This window comes from Adiantum capillus-veneris, chromosome 13, assembly GCF_014529385.1.
Source record: "Adiantum capillus-veneris isolate H3 chromosome 13, ASM1452938v2, whole genome shotgun sequence".
Lineage (NCBI taxonomy): Eukaryota > Viridiplantae > Streptophyta > Polypodiopsida > Polypodiales > Pteridaceae > Adiantum > Adiantum capillus-veneris.
Window position 1 is genome coordinate 98,960,681 of NC_140943.1, and position 9,814 is coordinate 98,970,494.

Genomic DNA, 9,814 nt, shown 5'->3' on the forward strand with positions numbered 1-9,814 from the left:
TCCATTTTTGAGTGCTTAGCATGTAATTTGTCTCAAATTACCTCGCAAAAAGGGCAATTATGTCTAAAAATAATGAAGAAATTTATCTCCAAAGCTTACGTAACATACCCAAATTCTAGTTTTAGCATCTTGTATTGATAGACAATCGGTCTTCTTATGAAAAGATACACAAAATTTCCTCTTTCAAGAAATTTAATCTCACGACCAGGGGTACTTTGGGAATTTTGGAAAAACTGAAGGGCATTTTGGGAATTTGTGACAAAATATTGGGGTGTTTTGGGAATTTCGGCAAATTAGAGGGGTGTTTTGGTAATTTTCCCATCATACTTTTTGGGGCTTATGCAAAAACAAAAGATTATTGTAAGTGGACTTATTACAAGATTGGTTGACAAAGATAAAGGGTCGTCATGTATAGATAGCGTGTAAGAAAAATGATGGTAGCTCATCATTCCTTCAGGTGGTCTCTCGCACTCATTTTGATATCAAGCCCAAGGTGCACTAACGCGCAAGGTCCACAAGCAACACTACAATCTCTGTATTGTTTCTTCTAAGTAGCAAATTTGAGGCCCTTATGCATCTTGTCTCATCGTCGGCTTCTATCGTTATAAGCATCACCCCTACCATTGTTGGCTTCTACTACTCTAAGCAGATAGTGGTGCTTATGAGTCACGAGTCATAGCTTGGTAGGGACTAGATATAGAATGTGGGAACTGGATTTTAGGAATGCCTTGCATTAGGGTTTACCTGAATGACTTAAGTGGTGAAGTCACTAGCAATTATCCAATATTGTGTGACAGTGCGGCCAGTCAGACCCGAGTACGAATACTTATAAGTAGGACACATCAATCCCATTTTGGGGATTGGAACTTTTGTATTAATTGGTATTGCTGTATCTTTTGGAACTCTAGATGCTCGGCATCTTGTAGAGCTATGAGCATTAAGCGCTGTACCAATTGTACTCTGACTTTTTGTACTTTTGTACCAGTTTATGAATCTGAATCTACATCTCCAATTATCTCAGTCCATGTCATCTAAAGTCTTTCATTCCAGTTCAATTGTCTATCTAAAGTTTGATTATGTTCATTTGGTCCGATCTAAGGTCTGGCATCTGACTCTGAATCTCTAACTCTGGAATAGTTGTCAAGTGACCATCTCATTCCATAGCTATAGCTCTTGACAGGAACTAGTTTCCAACCTTATAATTTAGAGTCAATCAGCTATTCGCAATGCCTCCACATCGTCTACTGCAAGAAAGGAGAGCTACTACGATATTTGTTGAGGATCAGGATATATCAACATAGTAGTTGAGAAATCAAAGTAAGGCTAAGATGAAGAGCAACCATGCTCCCAGGGTGAAGAAATTGATGCCAATATAAGTAGAAGAGGTGAACACTCATCACCATCACGAAGACGACACTCAAAAAGAGCTCAAAGACACTCTCATTTACATGGCTCTCAGCATTGAAATGGGAAAGGCAAAGCAAAAGTTCGTATTTATGCCAGTGATACCAATAGGCATAGTAAATGACTAGGATCACACACTAAATCTGGTCGAGGAAAGGAGCCTGACACAATTATAGAGGTTGTAATGGATATGGACTATGAACTTTGAGAATAGCAGAATTAACACTAGTTTGGTAACCTAACAGGACATAAAAGTGTCCTTTTTAGGGTCTAGGAAAAAATTTGCAACTCCTAGTGATGGGTTCCATTTTCAAAATCCTTCATTGAGCATAGTCAGAAGACCCCTAGGCTTTAGGAAAAACTAAAAATGTCAAAAAAATGGAAGTGCTCAGCTCTCAAAGTAGGATGTTTGCATACTGCAAAAAACAGGGAAGCTACTCAGTGTGCTAATTGGTGCTCCTAGAAACTAATTGGTCTAGAAATTTTGGTAAATTTCCAATAAAGTATGTCAATATAGCTCTCAAAAATATGTGTAGCTATAGCCTGAAAAAATCATCCACAAGTTGCACATTTTTGTTGTAATTAGCGTGTTTTTTGATAGTTTAGGGTTTACCGACATGTAGGGTGGAAAATGCAAAAACTAGCAAAAACTTTACCGCACTAAGCATTGTATGATTGTGTTTGAAAGCTACTTAGTGCCAAGATTCATTGGAAATGAGGAGTACAACATTTATGAGAAGCTACTTCTAAACAACTGCAACCTTCTAGACAACAATAAGTGGTAAATACTCGACTTGGTAGTCATTAGCCATAAATTGGCATCCATAAACATTTGGAAACCATATGACACACCATGGAGGACATCCATAAACCATAAAATACTTGTCATAAAGGCTTGGCAATAGGATACTGCCACCATATTTGGTAGCCATAAATACAAGACAACTGTAAAGCCTACCTTTCTTTACAGACATATACACGACCATAACCCGTAAAGCACATGCAATAACCACTTAGCAACCATAAAACACATGCCATAAAGACGTGGCAATCATAAAACACCTGTCATAGATACATCAAAACCGTAAAACACATGCCATAAAGACTTGTCAACCATAAGCCAGAACCATCCTTGGCATTCAATGAACGCATGGAAATCGTAAAGCACATGCCATAATTGGCAACCATAAAGAGATCCATAGACTATCAAGCACTTGCCATAAACATTTGTTGGCAAGTGTGAACCAAAGTCATACTTGGTAGCCCTAAACAACATTGATAAATAGATCCATAAACCATAAAATCACTTGCCATAAACCATTGGCAACTGAACACTAGAGCCATACAATGAATATCTAGACACCTAGAAAATCTATGACATTTGACAAAAACACCTAGAAATTATAAGGCACATGTCATAAACAACAAGCAACATAAAGCGCTTACGATACAAAATCTCAAATTTGTTAGGAGAAGAGGGGGAGATCGACCGCTTAAACTATTCAACACAAGGTCCCAAGCATCACCATCGACCTGTCCACCTCTTCTTCCAATTTCCAAGCACACACATCACACCTAGACTATGACACACACACACACACACACACACACACACACACACACACACACACACACACACACACACACACACACACACACACACACACACACACACAGTAAACATAGAACTGACATAGACATGCTTGTAAGAGAGTGTAAGAGATGTGTAAGGGATGGAGACTAGATTAGAGAGTACACAACAAAATAACCATAGCATAAGAGAGTAGAGAGGAGAATCTGCAAGAGAAAGGCCTAAATCTAGCCCCAAACCCCACGGCACCTCTCTTGTGGAGTTGGTATTTAATATATTATTTTTGAGTCTAAGGTGCCAAAAATTGAGGCCCCTCTTTTTACAACCACTTCACTTTTGTAAATGAGTGAAGCTCATTAGTTCTTGCATGACCCATAAGGGGAGTTCCCACTACAACTATTTACAGAGCCATAGTGGCTTATTGAAATGATGTTCTAAGATACTGTGCAAATATAAAATGGCCAAGAGTAATTGCCGTCGCCTCTTCATCAACTCCCCGCATTCCACTCTACAAAATCATCATCAACTCAATTAGTAAAATAAATAGACAGCACATAATTAACCATTACACTAGCTATCCCAATTGCAGCTAACCACTACCAACAGGAGGGTGCCCAGTATCGTAACAAAAGTGCAAAGCACCTGCCATAAATATCATTGATAAATGGATCCATAATCCATAAAGCACTTGCCATAAACCATTGGCGACCAAACACTAGAGCCATACTTGGAGAATCCAGACACCTGGAAAATCCATAACATCTAACAAAAACACCTGGCAAATCATAAGGCACATGCCATAAACAATAAGTAACCATAAAGCACTTACAATACAAAATCTAAAATCTCAAAGCAACTGCCATAAACATCATTGATAAATGGATCCATAATCCATAAAGCACTTGCCATAAACACAAGCAACCAAACTCTAGAGCCATACTTGACAAATCCAAAACATGTGATAAAACACTCAACAAGTCCATAATATCTAACAAAGACACCTGGTAAATCCAACATATGACCTGGCAAATCCAGAACCTTCCACCATAAAAAAGACCTAGTGAATTCCAACATGTGACAAAAAAGACCTGGCGAATCCAAAAGTTCCACCATAAAAAGGACCCGGCGAATTCCAACACTTCTTAAAAAGATGTGGTGAATCCCAAATCTGGTGAATCCAAAACCTTCCACCATACAAAAGACCTAGCAAATCCAAAAGCTTCCACCATAAAAAGACCTGGCGAACTCCAACACTTCACAAAAAGAACTGGTGAATTCAGAAACTGGCGATTCCAATAATTCACAAAAGACCTGACAAATCCAAAAGTGGTGAATCCAGAACCTGGCAAAAGACCATAAAGAGGTATTATATGACTACCATTAGATTCCAACATACAACAAGCCACAAAGAATAACTTTATAGGGTTACCTAAAAGGAAAAAAAGTAGCAGCCAAAGCTCACCCATCACCAACACAACCATATAATCCTGCATGCAAAAATATAAAACAGGCATGGGAGCCATAATTACCATAAGAAAAACCAATTAGATAAATAGACAATTAACAAAGTCTTACATAGTGGTGTCGATTCACGTCTTCTAGTTACTCGACTCCTTCCATCATACAAGAAATCAACCACAGCCTTTGCATGGTAATCCTTGAAGCAAGGATCAACAAACTTGGTTTTCTTACATTTTCCACAATCCCATTTAGTGCGTGAGGGCTTACATCCCTCCACCTCCTTATGCTCTGACATGAGCTTCTTTCTTTTCGTAGCACATACCACACAATACTTACTTGCTGAATCATACAAGCGCATAGGAAAATTTCCATTGTACACATCCTCAACAACAGGCCTCTTGTACACATACTGCCTAAATGCATTATTGACCAATTGTTCATGCAAGTGCATCATAAAATCAAATCTAGAAGTGTCAACACTGCCATACATATCCTTCCAAATAATCCATGCATTTGTGAACACAAAATCCATAAGACCCCAGAAGAGCGCATGCCACCACTTCCACCCATGCATGGTGGTTTGCAAACTATAACCATGACCAAAAACCATGCTATCAAATACATCGCATCCGGCTGTACATTCATTACATTTAACTGCCACATTTGGACAAGACACAAGCATCTTGTTACCATCCGCAACCATGCGTTTCACCTCACCTTTATGCATACCAAAGCAATTTGAAGCAAAATAAATAACTTTCATCCAAGAGCATGCAATAAGTCCCTGTTTTCTACAATATGCAAAGCGAGAAGCACCACGAGCTTGCTTACCAAGATTCAACATATCTTCACCTGGGAAGTACTTTGTACTGTATATATAGGTGCCTATACCTCCTTGGCCTTCACTCCGCAAATGCTCCAAGAGTTTTACAAAAGTGAAATACCTATCAAAGAAGACATGATGTCCTTGTCTAGGCAAAGATTTCACAAGATTCGCAACCACATGGAAAGACAACTCTTGACATGGCATCTTATCATAAACTTGAAACACAAAATTATAACCTGTGGATGAGTCACACAAATTATAACTTGTAGATGAGTCACACAAATTCCAAACCTGTATGCCAAACTTGATTTTGGTGGTCTTCCTTGCCCCCTTGATGGTGGTATTGCCTCAAATAATCCAGGTGAATCCTTATAACTTGTGGATGAGTCGCACAAATTCCAAACCTGTAATGCCAAACTTGATTTGGGTAGTCTTACTCGCCCCCTTGATGGTGGTATTACCCCAAATAATCCAGGTGAATCCTCATTGTCTACAGTAATGTCATAATAAGTAATATATAATTCTCCCTAAATGATTTTCTCGTGTTAAACTGATCATTTAATATGGGGAAGTGCCAGGGGAGAAAAAGCTAGAATATTGGTTAAGCTAGCAGACCGGTCATAGTAGGAATCCAAAGGAGGGAAAATAGAGATCCAAAGGGGGGGGGGGGGGGGGGGGGGGGCATCTCAAAAGAGAAAGGTGAAACAATGGGCTTAAAAGACCCTAAGGTTCAGCCCATTAAGACTTCCAAAATGCTAAAGTTCCAAAATTCAAAGGTCGTGTCCAAAGGTCAAAAGCCTAGGAAAATTGGATGCTTTGTGTGTGCTCAAAAAGTCTTCATGCATCCCTACATAGGAGGGGGCGAGCCCTAGAAGTAGGAGATGCGAGAGAAACACACACGCACACACACACACTCACAAGCTCCTTTACACAAAGGGAAAGAGGGACACATGTCAGCTCTCTAGCCCAGATGCCCACAAGGTGTACTCAAATCCTATTGGATGGCCATGGAGGTGGACCAATGAGAATTAGGCTAGAGTAAATCTAGTTTAATTAATTTAAAAACACTTAATAAAAGAACCAATAGGAATTAAGCTCTCTAGGAGACTATTGGACAGTCTCCCAAGGGGTCCAATGAGCATTCAATAGCCCAATGGCTTGCCTGATTCCTATTAGCCAGGAGACAAAAGGGTCCAATGAGAGTTTAGTTGCATTAATTAATTCGCAAAAGCTCTCACAAAGGGGAAAGGGGGACACATGTCAGAAGGCTATCACTTGTGCTGCTTAAATTTCATTGGCTAAGCCTGGCATGGGCCAATAGGATGTGAGCATGAGAAAATAGCAAGAGGGGTCGACCAAGAGAGAGAGGGGGCTGATTTTTCAAAGGATTATTGCATACACACTCACACTAGTCCATGTGTGGAGTAAGAAGACTCTCTTTCTCTCTCCTTCTCAAGCTTTAATGGAAAGCTTATCACCTACTCCAAGCTTGTGAGAAGGGAGGCCTACACCAACAACTCTTGGCTTTGTGATGCAAATCCAACCAAAAGCTAAGCTTCAATGCATGCTCATCTCCTCTACCATGCTAATTACTAAGCTAAGCTATGCTATTATGAGTGATTATGTTAGGAGATGTACATCTTTCTCATAAGACTACTCCTTCTTCCTCTCAATCTATACTCATACCCCGCTAGCTCTCACCATCTTCGAAGGTGTGTGAGGTCTTGGGTCTGAGACTGTGAGGGAATTGATGTTGTGGTTAATAAGTGTTTTGCTTACTGATTGAAGTTTCCATCTTCATTGCACTAGCTAGTATTGAAGGAACACAAAGAATTGTATTGTGAAATGTCTCTCTTGATGGGAGAAACCATAATACAAAGCCTTTTGGAGAGGGGACCGTCTCCATATAAATCCGATCCTCAACTGCTGTCAATAGCTTAATTTCTCTCTCTTTTGAAGTATTGTTCATGCTATCTAACTAGGTGTTACTTTATGTTTCTCTCTCCACCCAAGCACTCTTGTTATTCTCATTAGGAATCTATTCTAATGAAATGCTCACTATGTTCATGTTATTTTTTGCTACACACAAGCTACTAGGCCATTAAAAGTTATAACATACATAATAGCATAGTAATGAAGGTGGAGAAGATGGCAAGCTGAAGCATTGAAGCATGGCTCTTGGTTGGATTTGCATTCCATACCCAAGAGTGTTGGCTCTCAACTTCTCAACAAGCTTGGAGAAGGAGATGGAGTTCTTGCACTTCACCAAGTGAAGAATGAGAGCACATGAGAGAGAGAGAGAGAGAGAGAGAGAGAGAGAGAGAGAGAGAGAGAGAGAGAGAGAGAGAGAGAGAGAGAGAGAGAGAGAGAGAGAGAGAGAGAGAGAGAGAGAGAGAGAAGGAGTATACCCCCAAGCACACCCCTTGCTTGCTTTTGTCGACCCCCCCCCTTTGTAGCTCATGCGCTTGAAGCTCATTGGACTCCTCCAGGCCTAGCCAATCACATGCTAGAGGCATATCAAGCAACAAGGGTAGGTTTTGGTGAAAGAGCAGTGGTAATGCATGTGCTAGTCTCCACCCAACCGTGCTATCTTGTAATGGAATTGGCCTATTAACTTGAGAGTAGCCGAAATTAATGAGAGTACTTTTGAGCAATTACTTTGTGAGCATAGCAGGCGAACATAATTGATAGTAGCAACATTAACATAGCATTTAGTTAACTTGGCATGAACAATATTTTTGCAAGAGAGAGAATTTAGAGAACATGACAATTGTTGAGGACCGGATTTATGTGGAGCCCGTCCCCCCTCCAATAGGCATTTGTATTATGATTTCTCCCATTAAGAGAGACTTGTTACAATACAATCTCTGTGTTCCGTGTGACCTAGGTGATGCAATGAAGATGGAAAGCTTCATGCATCACAAGCATAACATAAACTTTGAAGAAAGCTTTAACTATCCCAAGCCTCAGTCCCAAGACCTCAAACACCTTCGAAGGTGGAGAGAGCTAGGAGGGGATGAGGGTACGGAAGAGGAAGAAGAAACATTTGTAGGAGAAAGAATTAGCTCCTCACTTATCATAACTCTTCTTGCTAGCATACATAATAGCATAGTAATGAAGATGGAGAAGATGGAAAGCTTAAGCATTGAAGCATGGCTCTTGGTTGGATTTGCACTCCATAGCCAAGAGTGTTGGTGTCGGCTCTCAACCTCCACTTGCTTGGAGAAGGAAAGGGAGCCCTTGCACTTTGCAACCAATTCATAATAATAGTGTGTGTGGGAGAGTATACCCCCTAAGCAACCCCCTAGCTTGCTTTGGTGAACCCCCCCTTGTAGCTCATGCTTGAAGCTCATTGTTGTCATGGAGGCTTCAGAGTCGGTCTTCTTGAGTTTCCTATAGGAAGTCACTAAGGAGATTCTGGAAAGTCTTGGAAGACCTTCAAAAGAAAGTTCTGGAAGACTCTAGAAGACGACATCATCGCTTACAACATCACTTGCATCATCCTTGATGTCATCGCTTGTGTCATCATCTGCATCATCGCATGTGTCATCGCTAGCATCATCCGTGATGTCCTTACCTATGTCATCATCTGCATCATCACTGATGTCATCGCCTAATCATCGCATGTGTCATCGCCTGCGTCATCGCTTATGTCATCATCTGTATCGTCACTAAAGACTTCAAAAGAATCTAGAAGGATCTAGAAGATTCTAGAAGGTTCTAAAAGTATCAAGGAGATTCTAGAAGTTTCTAGAAGCATGGAGAAGATTTCGAAAGAATCTAGAAGTGTTTGGAAAGCTCTAGAAAGTTGAACAAGGATCTAGAAGAATTAGAAGGATCAAGAAGTTTCTAGAAGCTTGGAGAAGATTCCGAAAGAATCTAGAGGTTTCTGGAAAGCTTTAAAAAGTTGAAGAAAGATCCAGAAGGTTCTAGAAGATTCTAACCTCCTCAAAAAGAACCTAGGAAGTCCTAACCTCCTCAAGTAACCTTTTCAAGAACTAGTATAAATAGGGGTCTTGGGCCACAAGCCCCTCAGTCTTGCCAACACCAGTTGTGAGGCTCCTATGAGGAAATCCCTCTTCTAGTTCTTATGTTCAAGTCTCGTCCTTGCAATCAAGCCTTGCCTTGTACTCGAGTCATGTAATCCAAGTCTTGTGTCAAGCTTTCTTAATAAAGTATTAAGTCTTATAATCAATATTAAGCTTATCTCATCAAGTCCAAGTTCTTGTATATTGTGAGCGCTTCCTCTTGCTCTCTTCTAGCTCTATACGCGCTCATAACAGTTTGGCAAGACTTCCATCATGGACAACCTAGCCATGCAACAATCTATTTTGGAAAGCATTGCATCCACCTTGCAAAAGGTGCAACATCAAATGCAGGAGCTACATGCAAAATAGAAAGAAGAGCAATCACACTTGCCAAGTCTAGTAGTGCAAGAGCTTCAACCCGCATCCCATTCCCAAGAGCTTCAACCCCCAGTGCAAGAACGCCATAAAACCACTATATGCCAAAATCCACCCATGATTTTGGTT